This window comes from Schistocerca serialis, chromosome 7 (genome assembly GCF_023864345.2).
Source record: "Schistocerca serialis cubense isolate TAMUIC-IGC-003099 chromosome 7, iqSchSeri2.2, whole genome shotgun sequence".
Lineage (NCBI taxonomy): Eukaryota > Metazoa > Arthropoda > Insecta > Orthoptera > Acrididae > Schistocerca > Schistocerca serialis.
Window position 1 is genome coordinate 429,627,076 of NC_064644.1, and position 16,746 is coordinate 429,643,821.

Consider the following 16,746-nt stretch of genomic DNA (forward strand, 5'->3'; position numbering starts at 1 on the left):
AGTTACCTTTGAGAGTGGACGTGGTGAGCTGGTGTTAGTCAAGAATGCCTCTATGGCGACAAAGACGCCATTATCGACACCTCGTGGATTTTGAACGAGATCGTGTAATAGGGCTACGAGAAACTGGAAATACTGCGATACTGCAGAACGACTTGGCAGGAATGTAGCCACTGTACATCACTGCTGGCAGCGGCGGTCTCGAGAATTACGGATGCAAGAAGGCTGCGCTCCGTACGGTCACGTGACACTACCTAGACGGAAAACCATCGTGTCTGAGGTACTGTCTTGGAGCTTCGAACTGCATATTTAGCACCACAGTGACACAATGAACTGTTGTAAAGCGGTTAGTTCAAGTGCAGTTCTGAGCCAGAAGTCCTGTAGCGTGCATTCAACTGACCCCAAACCACTGCCATTGGCGACTTCCCTAGTACCAACCGACGGCTCATTGGCGGGCAGGATGGAGATCTATTTTGTTTTCTGCCGAACGATGTGTTGATTCTGTCTCGGTGTCTATGGTGCTGGTGGTAAGTTCCTATGGAATCAAACTGCTGAGGTCATCGGTCCCTGGTCTTACCCACTACTTAAACTAACTTACGCTAAGGACAACACACACACCCATGCCCGAGTGAGGACTCGAACCACCGACGGGGGGCGTCGAAGTCCATGATGGCTGTTGTTAGTAGGAGGTCAGTGGAGGGCCTGCAGCCAACCTGTCTGCGTGCTATACACACTGAAACAACACCTGGAGTTATGGTGTGAGGTGTGATTTCGTATGGCAGTAGGAGCGCTCTCACGGCTACCCCACGCACCCTGACTGCAAATTTGCTTGTCAGTCTGGCGATTCGACCTATTGTGCTGTCATTCATGAGCAGCATTCCATGGAGTGTGATACAACAACATAACGGTCGTACAAATACCGTTGGTATAACCTAACATTATGTTCACAGTGTCGAAATGCTGCCTTGGACTGCTCGATCACCAGATCTGTCACAAATTGAGCCCATATGGGACATTAACGGATGACAACTCTAACGTCATCCACAACCAACACTATCCGTCCCTGTATTAACTGACCAAATAAAGCAGGCATGGAACTTCGTGCCGCACACTTTCATCCAGCACCTGTACAACACAACGGATGCACATTTGCACGTTTGTAACATGTATTCTACGTTACTTTTTGGTGTTGCGATTTTTTCCGTCAGTGAATTTGTAAACAAAATATGACAATTAACATGTTATATGTTACGACAGAGAAAGAATCCTGTGACCACTGCAGACACTGCCACATGTTACCCTAAAATCGTAACACAACACGCACATACCCCATACTAACACATGTAAATTCATCTGATAATGAAGGTTTAAACCTTCGAAACTCGTCATGAATATAAACAAACAGTGACTGGTAAGAGCAAACTTGTTCTTTCATTCGATATTATTAACTGTCACGGTAAAGCGTAATCTGAAACAACTGCATTTGAATATATGTATTTTTATGTGTTCCATACTTAATTGGCGTTTGGAGCAACGTCTCGCAGCAGTGATGGAAGTTATGAGCGAGTCAGCTAAGCAGGTGGCGGTGTCTGGTGCCAAAAACAGTAAAGTAAACAGCTAACGCAACTCAAGAGACCTGAACTTTAAGTCTCCACCACCATTATTTTTTGGTCAGTATGTGAATCCTAAACTCAGGAACTACTGTAGGGATTTTGATACGGTTTTCACTGATAGACTGATCTGCAGGGAAGGTTTGTGTACGTAATTTCTGCCGCTACGCCAGACAAGACGTCTGACGTAGATACTCAGTGCGATCCATCTTAATCCAGGGAGGGGCACTTGTTGCCAACAACAACACGCTCTAAACATCGAGAAACTGATAAGAAAGGTGAACCGTATCCTTGTAGCCTTCATGGCTGGGATTCCTAACGATGTATTCTGTACGGATCGCAGACTGGCACTTCCCATCCAGCCATAGAGGATGTACAGGATGTAATGGGAAGAAGTTTAATTTTATTCCACCCTCCAGCCTGCAATATTCGTTAACTAACACAGCGTGTTGAGGTATGGCAAGAAATTTCCCAAGATATTGGAAAGCTGTTTGATTCCCTGCCAAAAGTAACACAAGAGCATTTAGTATTCGTCACGTGAAACATCTCTACAGTGTTTTTTTTAGAACAAACCTCTTTATTCCAAATAAAATAATCATACATCATAACCCAGCACCTAAGCTAATTAGTGGGTCTTAAGTTACTACATTGACAATTGCAGCTACATACTTTCTTAAAGGCTAATACTATGCACAAGGTTATTGTTTGCAACTAATCTACAGCGTTACACGTGTGCCAGCAAATCTTATAAATCTACGTTGTTAGCCTGGCCCACGTAGCTAATCCCCGTGGACGTGCCCCTGGCACTGGGCTGTCCCAATTACTTTACCTCGCTGCAGTCCCTATCATGTTAATGCTTGCTAATCAATTTCTACATTCTATTCTAAAACTACTAGAGCCTAATAACCACTAAAGAAGTGCTGTTGTCCGTTCGGGAATGCCCCCTAATCCAGGAGCGTGGCAGATGTCGACGGTAATGGCGATTGGCCATTCCGCGCCTCAGTGGTACTGGGCAGGTGCATCAGTCTCTAGTCAGTTCTTCTCATTCACCGACCATTGTGGCCCCTTATAAATTTCCTCAGATTCGTGATACCTCCTTTGCCAATTTGTTAATAATCAAAAAGAAAAGGTGTCATTATTGGGTAGTTGTCTTAGTTCAGTTGCCACGTCATTGTATATGGTACACTCATAGATCACGTGATCAGAAGTGCCTTCTTCAACGCCACAGTCACACATGGGTGTAAACTAGTTTCCAAAACGACGTACGTAAGTCAGATATGGTCCATGTCCTGTAAGGAAGTGCATCAGACCTCTACTCGGCTTGAAGAACCCCATCTGTAATCTCTCTCTAACGTCAGGCAGCAATTCAAAAACTCTCCGCCCTGTTTCCTCGTTTTCGCATGACTCCTGTCATAACTCCTCCCCTCTTCTCCTGACTGCAAACTTGCCTCCCACCTGTACCCCCATAATTTCCAAGGTCTTTTCAAATTTGCCCCTATTACCCAATATTACGCTGCCTGTTCACGGATTGTAATACCTAAAGGAAACAGCCCCATCAACACCAACGAAATCCACCCTAGAGTTGTTCAAATGGTTCAAATGGCTCTGAGCACTATGGGACTTAACATCTGAGGTCATCAGTCCGCTAGAGCTTAGAACTACTTAAACCTAACTAACCTAAGGACATCACACACATCCATGCCCAAGGCAGGATTCGAACTTGCGACCGTAGTGGTCGCGCGGTTCCAGACTGAAGCGCCTAGAACCGATCGGCCACTTTGGCCGGCGGAGTTGTTCTGTACGCCCAACAGAGCGCAACACCAATTTCCCAAGTCTCAGGCATTCTTTATAGAGTCTAATAAGAGGTGCAATTAGCTGATTAGCAAGGAAGTGCACCACCTCTGCTACAGGTCGTCTGGCCCCGCAGCCTTTCCCCTTTCCATGGGCTTTATATGAGCTGCTACCTCCTCCTCAGGGAAGGAAGTTGTTAGTGAACAAGATCGTCCCTGCGGACCTGGTGCTGCACTTCCATGTCCTCAAGCTCGCCAGCATCTGGCAGCAGGGCCCGAAGGAGGACCTCACCACTCTTCTGCCAGGACTCTGTCACCTGATGGCCGACGATGCCGTGGGAGATCTTGTCTTTTCCCTTACCACTTGTAAGGGTCTCCCCAGGGGTCCGTGGCTGGTTGATGCATCACATACTTTTCCCAACTCTTAATTCTCAATGCCTTTAGTGCCTTCTGGAACAATTTCTTGACATCAAGATACCTTTGTAGCCAGTACTGCTTTTCATGCTAGACGACACTTCGCTGTTAGTGTCTCCTCGCCCTTCTCACAGTTCGATGCAGGTGTCCAAGTTCGCCAAACCACAAGGATGGAGAGACCGCAAGGGCTCTCCTCCTGGTTGGTACAGCAGCTTTATTAATCTCATCAGCTCCTCAGTGTATCCATCCACGTTTTGCTCACCTTCTGGAAATGGAGGAATTTCACACTCCTTACACGCATTACGAATCAGTTTTGTTGAAGTTAAATTGAACCTCCCACCCCATGTCACAGCGGCACTCTCCGTCGCTCAAAGATAACACAATCAGGTTGTGGTTAGCTGTTGTGACCTGCTCAAGAACTCTCCAATCCCTAGTGTCGCTAGCGTTACATCTATGTTAGTTCCGGCTACACATCCATTCCTATAGGTAAGGAGGGGGAGGCGGTGGGGGGTTGCGAAGCCATTATGAGCTTTTCGGCTCTCTCTCCATTTGCATCTCGAGTGCCACTGAACCATAGAGGGGATTTAGCGTTCATGTCTGGTGCTACAATTACCTTGCGCCCCCCCGAAACGCCTTGGTGACTAGTGTGAGGTAATCAAGGTAGTCCTCAAAATTACCTTCATATTGGAAGTACATATTCACGATATATACGAGTCCAGCAGGTGACTGAAGCTCCACAGCGTTGCAATGGCTATCTGACAATTGTGACAGGACAGTGACACTTAGGGCCTTATCCACTTAGTGCTGCTTTCGGCTCATCGCCAAGTGGCAACCATTAAAATAAATTCGCCTGGCTGGGGAATGCGGCTCTTATAGGCAGACTGCATCCAGCCACCACTCCTCCACCTTCCTTCGCAGCTCCAGTATCACCAGTCGACTATTGTGTGAGTTGATTTGTCTGATATTTATTTTGAAACGTATTATGGAAAATACGTGTGTACATTGCACTCAGGCCAGCTCATTTTCCTATCTGGCACAATGCCCCGATCAGCTAACACTGACTGTATGTAAATTTCGTCTAGATCGAATCTTTCATCTCTTCTTTCAAAGACTTTCTCGACAAGGTCACGCAAAGCTCCTAAGTTGGTGGGGAGATTCATCAATTTTAACTGTATTCCCTCCACTCCTCCATTGTTGAGAAGGTGACTTTTCTTCCACACTTGTGGTCAACGTGAACGACATGTGTCAGGACAGCCGGCTGCTCCAAGCACGAGAGTTGCATAGCATGCTCTAGGTTGGGGTATACCCTTCTCAGGCCACTGCCCGGTTCTCATTTGTACCACTTTCTGCGTTGGTACCGTGCTGGTGATAGTGCTGTCTCTTTTACTATGCTGTGGCTGTTCCATATGAGCAGATAAGGTACTGCTGACTGTGCCTGCTCTAGAGCAGCTGTCTAGCACTTCGCTGCCTCTGGCCGGCCTACAACCACGGGGTACCCCACATGTCTCTATGCTTCATCTTTTTGATCCTGCCCCCGTTGTGGGACGAGGAGACGCCAGCCTGAAGGAATGGCTCAATCTGCATTCAAGCATCAACCATTCTTACTCTTCGAGCTCTAGCTTGCGAAAGTGACTTCAAAAGATCTTTAAACTTGCACGCCCCCTCAGCATCTCTCCTCCTTTTACTCTGGGACTTCCTCTTCTTTGCCATCCTAGTCACGACAATGGCTTCAGCCATAATCAGTTCGGTATATTAGACGTTGTTCTAGCATTTTGTAAGGGAACAGGTTCTTCTAGTGGCACCGCAGGTCTTCTTGCCCCTCCGAGTATATGGAGTGCATATACTCGATTTCTTGCAGTCCTTCTTTAATGGCCCTCAGCACCGCAGTGGGAGCACGCTGTCCTCCTGCTGCAGCGCTTGTGAACGTGATCAACGTCCCAGCAATTGTGGTAACGAGGTACCACTACAGAATCTTTCATGTTTATGGCATGAAAGCCAATATACACCTTGCCCATAGCCATGAGTCTTTTCTTAAATATTCCCTGAAATCTCAGCAATATCATGAACGACATCACGATTCCGAGATCCGGTTCTGAACGTTAACATGAAATCCCGCTTAAAAAGTATCAATGTCCATTTTGCCAAGATTCTGTTGGTACAAAGTCTCATATAGGCCCTCCTTCTCTAAAGACTTTGGAACGCCATACAGGATAAGTAGCGCGTTACGCTTTTTTTGGGAGAGGGGTGGTTCACGTTTCACTGCTTTACATAGTTTTTGTTTACTCAATAACTTGTTATCATCTTCAGTGGTTGCTTTTACTCTGATTATCTTGATCTTTTCTCACGCCGGATTCAGTGTGGTGGTAAATGTTTGTTGCACTTTTTTAATGTCTTGTTGGCTGAGCATGGGCCTCAGAAATACCACCCTGTCCGGCCGTTTGGAAACCTTAGCTATAGTCTCTTTTGTCGTTTGGGCCTTTGGTGCCGCCTTCGCGTCCACGCCAGACCACGTTTTCCCGGGTTGTTTTCGTATCCTATCATTTTATTTTTTCAGTTCCTCTATGCGGACTCCGAGCTTTCCATTTGCGATAGCCCTCACAGCCAGTTCATTTTTAATGGCCTGAACTGCAGTCTGAATGATTTTACCATTTTTATGCTCTGGTCATAGATCTGAGTATCCTTGTGTGCCTACTCATAACATCGTCATCCATTGCCTGACCCAGGTCATCTTGTGGTGAGGGATCGTCTAGCATCTAAGCCCTCACAATGGACGCACTCGAATCACTTGTCTCATCTGTAGTCATCATGATCTCTTACCTTGGACCTGCTCCTCTGACATGGGGATGGGGGGCACTAACTGCAGCTCGTTCACTGTTCTCACCCCTATACCCCTCTGAGCTGCTGGTTTCAATACGCCGCGTCCAGCGCACTGGTCCCCTTCAGTACCTGGTCCCCCTCGATTTCACTCGTCCCGCATCGACAAGTGCGCCCTGCACTCCGAAGAAGCAGATGCACCTCTCGCCCTTCGACTCCTACTAGCCCGGGCTTCGCCGGCCGAAGTGGTCGTGCGGTTCTAGGCGCTGCAGTCTGGAACCGCGAGACCGCTACGGTCGCAGGTTCGAATCCTGCCTCGGGCATGGATGTGTGTGATGTCCTTAGGTTAGTTAGGTTTGACTAGTTCTAAGTTCTAGGGGACTAATGACCTCAGCAGTTGAGTCCCATAGTGTTCAGAGCCATTTTAGCCCGGGCTTCCTCCTTGTGGCCGGGGACCCACTCCTACTCAGGTGGTGGGTCTGTCGCCCCGTCGTTCGGGGGTTTGGACCAATCTAACCTAACTCTGCCTGTGTCACCACATTCAGAGCTTGGTGGAACACTCCTCGAAAAACCAGAGGGGTGGTGAGGCACACTTGTTGACTTGGGCCAAGATCCCACGACGGCAAACCAGGACACTGGTGGCAAAGACACAGATGGTGGTGTGTCTCTGCATTCTGGGGAACTGGGTTGGGGGAGTTTTAACGTCGTCCAGGACGTGAGGAGCCGTGGCAGCCAGGGTTGTTGTTAGACTTGCCGTCACCGCCCCACCCTACCGCTGCTGCTGAAATCAAGAGAGACAGCTCTCTCGTAACGCAGCTTCCCATACGCCACGCACCCTTTGCTTTCGCCTCTGGTTGGTAAACTTCCTACCGTGACTGCAGTTTAACGTCTTTCCTTCCCACTTCAAGCTAGACGAGTTTCGTTCTTTGTAGTTTTTTCGTTTGATGCTTATTTCGTGAGATATTTGGCCCGGTCACTATCAATGGACCACCCTGTATGTATCTGTATGTGTATATGTATCACTCCTACATTCCGCCATGCACATTTGTTCTTCTGTTTCGGGAGATATTTTGAAACGCATCAGCCAAATGTTACGCTGATACTTATCAAATTTTCTTTTATTGCGGCTGTTTACAGATATCTGTTTGATGTTGTCGTGGGTACTGACAATAACTATAACGTTTTTGATTTAATGAGTTGTACGTCTTCTTAGAGGAAGTGGTGGAGCACTGCATCGGATGATGTGGGAAGTAATTAAGGCAGATGCAGACCGTGTCCTGAGGGATGTGACGGCCGCACACCACCTTAATGCGAAAGCCTCTGTGCCCGCATGGTATCACACCACTGGCTGACGTCGGAGACAACGTCTTGCTGCATCAATAACATTCCTTAAGCACCTATGGATACCGGCATTACTCTCGTTTTCTGCCAAAAGAAACTCAACAACACATCCCTTACAGGGGTCATTCTGAAGATTATGTATAGCGCCGCCACTTGTCGGAACTTCATGAGACTATAGCGGCTGAAGCGTGAATATTTCACTATGTCCCAAAACAAATTCGCACTTTTTCAACCGAAACGGGACCATAAGAAAAACTGTGTTGCGTTACTTACTGAACACGTCTCGTACTTCTCTCCTTCTCATGGGTGAGGTATTACCGCACGAACAATAAAATTCTTTTCCGGTACGGACAACCACTTCATTAGGTATCTGAAAAACTATCGAACACGTGGATGTTAAACTTTCTTTTCGTAGAATTTCATTGGGTAATCATCGGCTGGAGTTTCCCATTGGTGAAGGAAAGTTTCCGCGTACCTTTACAGGAAGCTGGACGATTAGACAGTGATCACGAGAGGAATTCAGAGGTCAGAGATCGAGGGGAGTTGCGGACGGAGACACTTGGATGAGAGGCGCAGAGCTGTATTTCGTCAGCTCTTCACTTCGTCACTGATGAGCTGCTGCTACCAGCAGGCCACAGCAGACGCATGTCATGTCTATCTGATTCTTCATCTGGTAAGGGCTATCGCAAAAGGAGAACGATTAGACTTTCGTTTCATGCTTTATAAACACAATTAGATAACGCAACTTAATATTACATGTTAAGGTAGAGGGCTCATATGTGATTGAGTTGTATCGGATATTTGCGTGTAAGGACAATGCCTTGTTTCCTGGTATGATCGGATCAATAATTACACACCCAAAACCGATTATACGCTTGATGAGAGGACTTATTTAGATGGTCGTCACTCTTACCTTACCCATTCACTGCCAGCCTGCTTAACACTTTTACAGGGACGAAAAACCATTATGACGGTCTGTTTAATAGTTTGCTTGTCAGTCTTTGGAACGAAATAAATCACTGATTCTGCGTATCAGGAATCCGACATTTTGTTGGTAGGTTTGTGGAGGTATGTGGTATTAGATGTCGACGCACAGGTCATGTTATTCGAGTAAATAACGAACCGCTGATTTGAGTACGCGGTGATGGCACAAATAGCGACCCAGGTGCATTCCATAGGATTTACATCAGGAGAATTTGGTTACGAGACGTCATCGTGAGTTCACTATAATGCTCCTCAAACCACTGTAGAACGCTTCTGGCTCAGAGACACGGACAATTATGTTGCTGAAAGATGACAACGTCGTCGGGGAAGACATCTAGCGTGAAGGGATGCAGATGGATCGCAGCGGTCAGTGTCTCTTCGAGTACTACCATAGGTCCCCCATGCAATCGCACGAGAATGTCCCCCATAGCGTAATACTGCTCCCACCAGCCTACGTCCATGGCTAGTTTGTAGACACGACGACCGACCTAGCGTAGCAAAAATATGATTCATCCCAAAAGGTGACAAGTTTCCATTGACCGACGGTCGAATCCCGATGGTTCCGTGCCCACTGCAAAAGTAACTGACGATGTCTTTGCGTCAACATGTGAACACGTAGGGGTGATCTGCTGTGGAGCTCCACGTTCAACAATATACAATAAATGGTGTGCTCGGAAACACTTGTGCGTGCACCAGCATTGTGGTCTTTAGGTACAGATTTAGAAGAGATGGGGGATCCAGTATTGGAATCGGAATTTAAAAGAGCTTTGGAGGACTTACGGTCAAATAAGGCAGAAGGGATAGATAACATTCCAACAGAATTTCTAAGACCATTGGGGGAAGTGGCAACAAAACGACTATTCACGTTGGTGTGTAGAATATATGAGCCTGGCGATATACAATCTGACTTTCGGAAAAAGCATCATCCACACCATTCCGAAGACGTCAATAGCTGACAAGCGCGAGAATTATCGTACAATCAGCTTAACAGCTCATGCATCGAAGCTGCTTACAAGAATAATATTCAGAAGAATGGAAATGAAAACTGAGAATGCGCTAGGTGACGATCAGTTTAGCTTTAGGAAAAGTGAAGGGACGAGAGAGGCAATTCTGACGTTACGGCTAATAATGGAAGCAAGGCTAAAGAAAAATCAAAACACTTTCATAGGATTTGTCGACCTGGAAAAAGCGTTCGACAATATAAAATGGTGCAAGCTGTTCGAGATTCTGAAAAAAGTAGGGGTAAGCTATAGGGAGAGACGGGTCATATACAATATGTACAACAACCAAGAGGGAATAATAAGAGTGGACGATCAAGAACGAAGTGCTCGTATTAAGAAGGGTGTAAGACAAGGCTGTAGCGTTTCGCCCCTACTCTTCAATCTGTACATCGAGGAAGCAATGATGGAAATAAAAGAAAGGTTCACGAGTGGAATTAAAATAATAGGTGAAAGGATATCAATGATACGATTCGCTGATGACATTGCTATCCTGAGTGAAAGTGAAGAAGAATTAAATGATCGGCTGAACGGAATGAACAGTCTAATTAGTACACAGTATGGTTTGAGAGTAAATCGGAGAAAGACGACGGTAATGAGAAGTAGTAGAAATGAGAACAGCGAGAAACTTAACATCAGGATTGATGGTCACGAAGTCAATGAAGTTAAGGAATTCTGCTACCTAGGCAGTAAAATAACCAATGACGGAGGGAGCAAGGAAGACATCAAAAGCAGACTCGCTATGGCAAAAAAGGCTTTTCTGGCCAAGAGAAGTCTACTAATATCAAATACCGGCCTTAATTCGAGGAAGAAATTTCTGAGGATGTACGTCTGGAGTACAGCATTGTATGGTAGTGAAACATGGACTGTGGGAAAATCGGAACAGAAGAGAATCGAAGCATTTGAGATGTGGTGCTATAGACGAATGTTGAAAATTAGGTGGGCTGATAAGGTAAGGAATGAGGAGGTTCTACGCAGAATCGGAGAGGAAAGGAATATGTGGAAAACACTGGTAAGGAGAAGGGACAGGATGATAGGACATCTGCTAAGACATGAGGGAATGATTTCCATGGTGCTAGAGGGAGCTGTAGAGGGCAAAAACTGTAGAGGAAGACAGAGATTGGAATACGTCAAGCAAATAATTGAGGACGTAGGTTGCAAGTGCTACTCTGAGATGAAGAGGTTAGCACAGGAAAGGAATTCGTGGTGGGCCGCATCAAACCAGTCAGTAGACTGATGACCGAAAAAAAAAAAGGTAGAGATGCCACAGATCACCATCTGTCTTACTTTACGGAGCAGACGAGCCTCCGAACCTCACGTTGTGTGAAGAGTTGCGGACGTCCAACCATTTAGCTCCTAGTGGTAATTTCACTGTCCTACCTCTTTCCGTAAATGCTCACGACAGTAGCACGTGAACATTCGACCAGCTTCGTCGATTTCGAGATGCTTTTTCACAGGCTCTGCGTAATAATAACAGGCCATTTGTTAAAGTCTCTTACCTCAATGGATTTCCTTATTTGCAACTCATATCTTCGGTAAGGTCACCCCGCGTCCGTGTGCGCTCCGCAAACATACATTTGTTATCACGTCACATGCCCACAACGCCCCCATGTGGTCAGTGGCCATAATGTTTAGACTGATGAGTGTGTGATATCTTCGATGTAGCGAAATATCTTACATCGCTTTATAAAGGCAAGGTCTCCGGTCCAGATTATATACCAGACAGGCTCCCTTCAGAATATGCTGATATAACAGGACCATACTTAGCAATCATATACAACCACTCACTCTTCGAAAGATACCTACCTGAAGACTGGAAAGTTGCACAAGTCACAGAAATATCCAAGAAGTAAAACAGAAATAATCTGCTGAGATACAGACCCATATCGCTTACGTCGATTTGCTGTAGGATTCTGGAACATGTAAAGTGTGCGAACACTATTAATTACCTCGAAGAAAACGATTTATTGGCAAATAGCATAGATTAAAAAAATATCGTCTTGTGAACACTAACAGTTCTTCATTTTCAAGAAGTAATGAATGCTATCGACAGGGCATTTCAAATTAATTCCATATTTTTAGATTTCTAAGTAGCTTTTTACATCATTCCTCAGAAGCACCTTCTAATTAAATTGCGTGCATGCGGAGTATCGCCTCAGTAGTGTGACTGGGTTCATGGTTACACGACAAATCACAGAATCTAAAAGGTTTAAATTAAACAAAATAGTTAGAGATTACAATAACGAGACATAGATAATGTTGTAGGTAAAGCACACCAAAGATTGCGACTTATTGGTTGAACGCTTGGAAAATGCAACAGATGTATTAAAGAGACGGCTTACACCACGCTTGTCCGCCCACTTCTGTACTGCTGTGCGGTCTGGGGGGACTGACTGGAGACATCGAAAAAGCTGAAAGAGAGGCAACTCGTTCAGTATTGTCGCGAAGTAGGGGAGTCAGCACCGCGAACATGAAACGTGCATTGGGGTGGAAATCACTAAAACAAAGGCATTTTTCGTTGCGGCAATATCTTCTCGTGAAATTTTAACCACCAACTTTTTCATCCAGTTGCGAAAATATTCTGTTGGCGCCCACCTGCATAGGGGAGAAATGATCGTCATGATAAAATAAGAGAAATCAGAGCTCGTACAGAAAGACTGAAGTGCTCATATTCCCCCTGCGTCATTCGAGAGTCGAATGGTAGAAAAATAGCTTGAAGGTGGTATAGTGTCCCTTTTGAAATATTCAAGACGATATACTTGAAGTAAATATTAAAAGAACTGTGAAAAATATTATATGGACATAAACGACAAATTAATTATGAAAATGTGTTAAATTAGCTTCAAAGAATTTAGATTAGATGAGATCGTAGCGCACAACGTTCTCTAAATTAACATTCTTATCTTTATCATTATATTTAAGAGAAAAAATATATTTAAAATCATTTCGAGTCAGATCATTTCTTCTGCTGTATGTAAGGTACGCTGCTATTGCAAACCGGTAGCTTTAGTTCTATTTGTTCTCGTGCGTAGCGAATAATTCAAGTGTAAATATATTTACAAAAAGTGAGTGCATTGTGTTACTTAAAGAACCCATGCAAATAATTCTTCCTGAGTTAATGATTGCAAGAAGTTATTTAGCATTTTTTTCAGTCTTTGCGAAGCGAGCAGCGGTGATCTTTGAGTGGCAACAGTTGGCCGCCATTACGCGGCTATTTAAATTTATTTTTTTGTGTAACATATCACCACAGCCGGAGCAGAAAGAATCATTTCAAGTTATTCAATTAACTGACGTGCAAAGCTAAACTAATTTTATTTCGTCAAAAAATGCATATTTCAAAGACACGATTTATTCTAGGTCAGTGAACTTAGAGTGCATTACATTTCACCGAAATCATTTGAAATAATTTGTAGGGAGCCTGGCGCTCATTTGAAACATAATTTAATATTTATCTTTGGCCACCTACAAATCAATATATATATGATTCGTAGGTGGCCAAATATATATATATATATATATATACACCATCCTTTTCTTATGTTTCACTTAATAATAATAACAATTAATAACCACAGAAAGGAAAGGGTGACATAGTGGTTCAATGAACCCTCTGCCAGACACTTAATTCGGCATAGCAGAGTAATAATGTAGATGATGCAGTTCAGTTATCATGATGTTCAATATTTACATTTCCCTTTCTTGTTTTGTGTTTGTAAATCAAATTAATGTATGATTTCTGTGGGAGTGTGTTCACAAAGAACAAATAAAGCTAGAGTTAATCGGGACAAATGTCATCAACTCACAAGATAGATAACCTTCCACACTATTAACCCTCAATGGCTTCGTAAGGACTAACACAACTAATTTACGAGGCCCTTTTCCTTTCTTAGTAGATCATCCGTTGCACGACAAATTTAATCACGCATTTGAGTTTGCGGGGAGCAATCTGTCGGCCGATCAGTGGAGCTGGAACGAACGAAAGGTTTGTTACCTCCAGTTGGGTACTGCAATTTGTTTCGAAACGTAAATTCCTTCTGATGGTGCGTAGACGACGTAGCAGCGCCACTCGGTCACTACTAAAATACGGGGTATTTTTCGTGTCTTGTGGCAACGGCCTTGCCGCAGTGGATACACCGGTTCCCGAAAGTTCACCGACGTTAAGCGCTGTCGGGCGTGGACGGCACTTGGATGGGTGATCATCCACGCCGCCATGCGCTGTTGCCATTTTTCTGGGTGCACTCAGCCTCGTGATGCCAACTGAGGAGCTACTCGACCGAATAGTAGCGGCTTCGGTCAAGAATACCATCACAACGACCGGGAGAGCGGTGTGCTGACCCCACACCTCTACTATCCGCATCCTCCTCTGAGAATGACACGGCGGTCGACTGGTCCCGGTAGGCCACTCGTGGCCTGAAGGCGGAGTGCCTTCGTGTCTTGTAGCCCGTGTTGATGCATATTGACAAACCGATTATCATACAAGAGTAATATGGGAATCCTCTATGTTATGGTCATACATAAATTCACTTTAAAGAAAATTTTATTTGCAATAAGAAACTAGATGGCGTTTCTGCGACTCTGGGGCTCGTATGAAACACAAGACGAGCTGTATTTCTTTGGTCCATCTCCATCTACATCTACATCTATACTCCGCGAGCCACCTTACGGTGTGTGGCGGAGGGTACTTATTGTACCACTATCTGATCCCCCCTTCCCTGTTCCATTCACGAATTGTGCGTGGGAAGAACGACTGCTTGTAAGTCTCCATATTTGCTCTAATTTCTCGGATCTTTTCGTTGTGATCATTACGCGAGATATATGTGGGCGGTAGTAATATGTTGCCCATCTCTTCCCGGAATGTGCTCTCTCGTAATTTCGATAATAAACCTCTCCGTATTGCGTAGCGCCTTTCTTGAAGTGTCCGCCACTGGAGCTTGTTCAGCATCTCCGTAACGCTCTCGCGCTGACTAAATGTCCCCATGACGAATCGCGCTGCTTTTCGCTGGATCATGTCTATCTCTTCTATTAATCCAACCTGGTAAGGGTCCCATACTGATGAGCAATACTCAAGAATCGGACGAACAAGCGTTTTGTAAGCTACTTCTTTCGTCGATGAGTCACATTTTCTTAGAATTCTTCCTATGAATCTCAACCTGGCGCCTGCTTTTCCCACTATTTGTTTTATGTGATCATTCCACTTCAGATCGCTCCGGATAGTAACTCCTAAGTATTTTACGGTCGTTACCGCTTCCAATGATTTACCACCTATGGCATAATCGTACTGGAATGGATTTCTGCCCCTATGTATGCGCATTATATTACATTTATCTACGTTTAGGGAAAGCTGCCAGCTGTCGCACCATGCATTAATCCTCTGCAGGTCCTCCTGGAGTACGTACGAGTCTTCTGATGTTGCTACTTTCTTGTAGACAACCGTGTCATCTGCAAATAGCCTCACGGAGCTACCGATGTTGTCAACTAAGTCATTTATGTATATTGTAAACAATAAAGGTCCTATCACGCTTCCCTGCGGTACTCCCGAAATTACCTCTACATCTGCAGATTTTGAACCGTTAAGAATGACATGTTGTGTTCTTTCTTCTAGGAAATCCTGAATCCAATCACAAACCTGGTCCGATATTCCGTAAGCTCGTATTTTTTTCACTAAACGTAAGTGCGGAACCGTATCAAATGCCTTCCTGAAGTCCAGGAATACGGCATCAATCTGCTCGCCAGTGTCTACGGCACTGTGAATTTCTTGGGCAAATAGGGCGAGCTGAGTTTCACATGATCTCTGTTTGCGGAATCCATGTTGGTTATGATGAAGGAGATTTGTATTATCTAAGAACGTCATAATACGAGAACACAAAACATGTTCCATTATTCTACAACAGATTGACGTAAGCGAAATAGGCCTATAATTATTCGCATCTGATTTATGACCCTTCTACGCAATGAAAACACGAATGTGTTAATATCTACTGAAAAATTAGATAAAATACTTTGGCGAAACAGCCAGTATTGCCATCTCGAGTATCGTGTTACACAAAGAAAAAAGTATTGCTTATAAGCAAATGAAAATTTTAGTTCTCGCAATACTCCAACTTCGTAGCATTCCTTCAGATATCTGTAGTCTTTCTGGCATCGAAATGCGAAACATTTGTTATTTATTGACATGTTAGGTACGTTTCGGAAAACATGCGAAACCTATACTCACCTACTGGTCGACTCCAGGCAGTGGTTTGTTGGCCGTCACTTCATGGCAGAGCGTTCGAGCCTGGAAGAGAGAGAGAAAAAACTGTTTCAGAAATGTATCTATAAAACCAAATTGGTCAAATTAGTTGATTGCTTGGCGGATCAAACTCATTTACTGTAAAGCTATTAAATCTAGGACGGTTAAATTTTACGTTCATGTTTAAATTTTACGCAGGCCTAACACATTCGCTGTAGATACACCTATTATTCTTCGTATTCTGCTTCCATTGTTACCTTTGTTGCAACTCATAATGCTGTAGACTAGATTACTCTTTAAGGCATAAGACTTGTAGTGGGGACTAAATTAATGATCCCTCTTGAACTGGAGGTCGCGCAAAACACATGACGAGCAGTCTGTGTCTGTGTTGTCGCCACCTAAATACATTTTTAAAAAATGGTTCAAATGGCTCTGAGCACTATGGGACTTAACTGCTGTGGTCATCAGTCCCCTAGAACTGAGAACTACTTAAACCTAACTAACCTAAGGACATCACACACATCCATGCCCGAGGCAGGATTCGAACCTGCCACCGTAGCAGTCGCGCG

At 44.6% G+C, this 16,746-nt stretch overlaps 1 protein-coding gene across 1 annotated transcript in view; it reads right to left on the minus strand.

Annotated features, from left to right (window-relative positions):
- The window catches only part of LOC126413136 (insulin-like growth factor-binding protein complex acid labile subunit), a 465,921-nt gene extending 449,699 nt beyond the window's left edge, over positions 1-16,222 (minus strand). The window contains exon 1 of the mRNA XM_050083029.1: positions 16,163-16,222. The gene's annotated coding sequence lies outside the window, so the exon portion shown is untranslated. The remainder of the gene's footprint in view (positions 1-16,162) is intronic.
- Between the last annotated feature and the right edge of the window lie 524 nt (positions 16,223-16,746).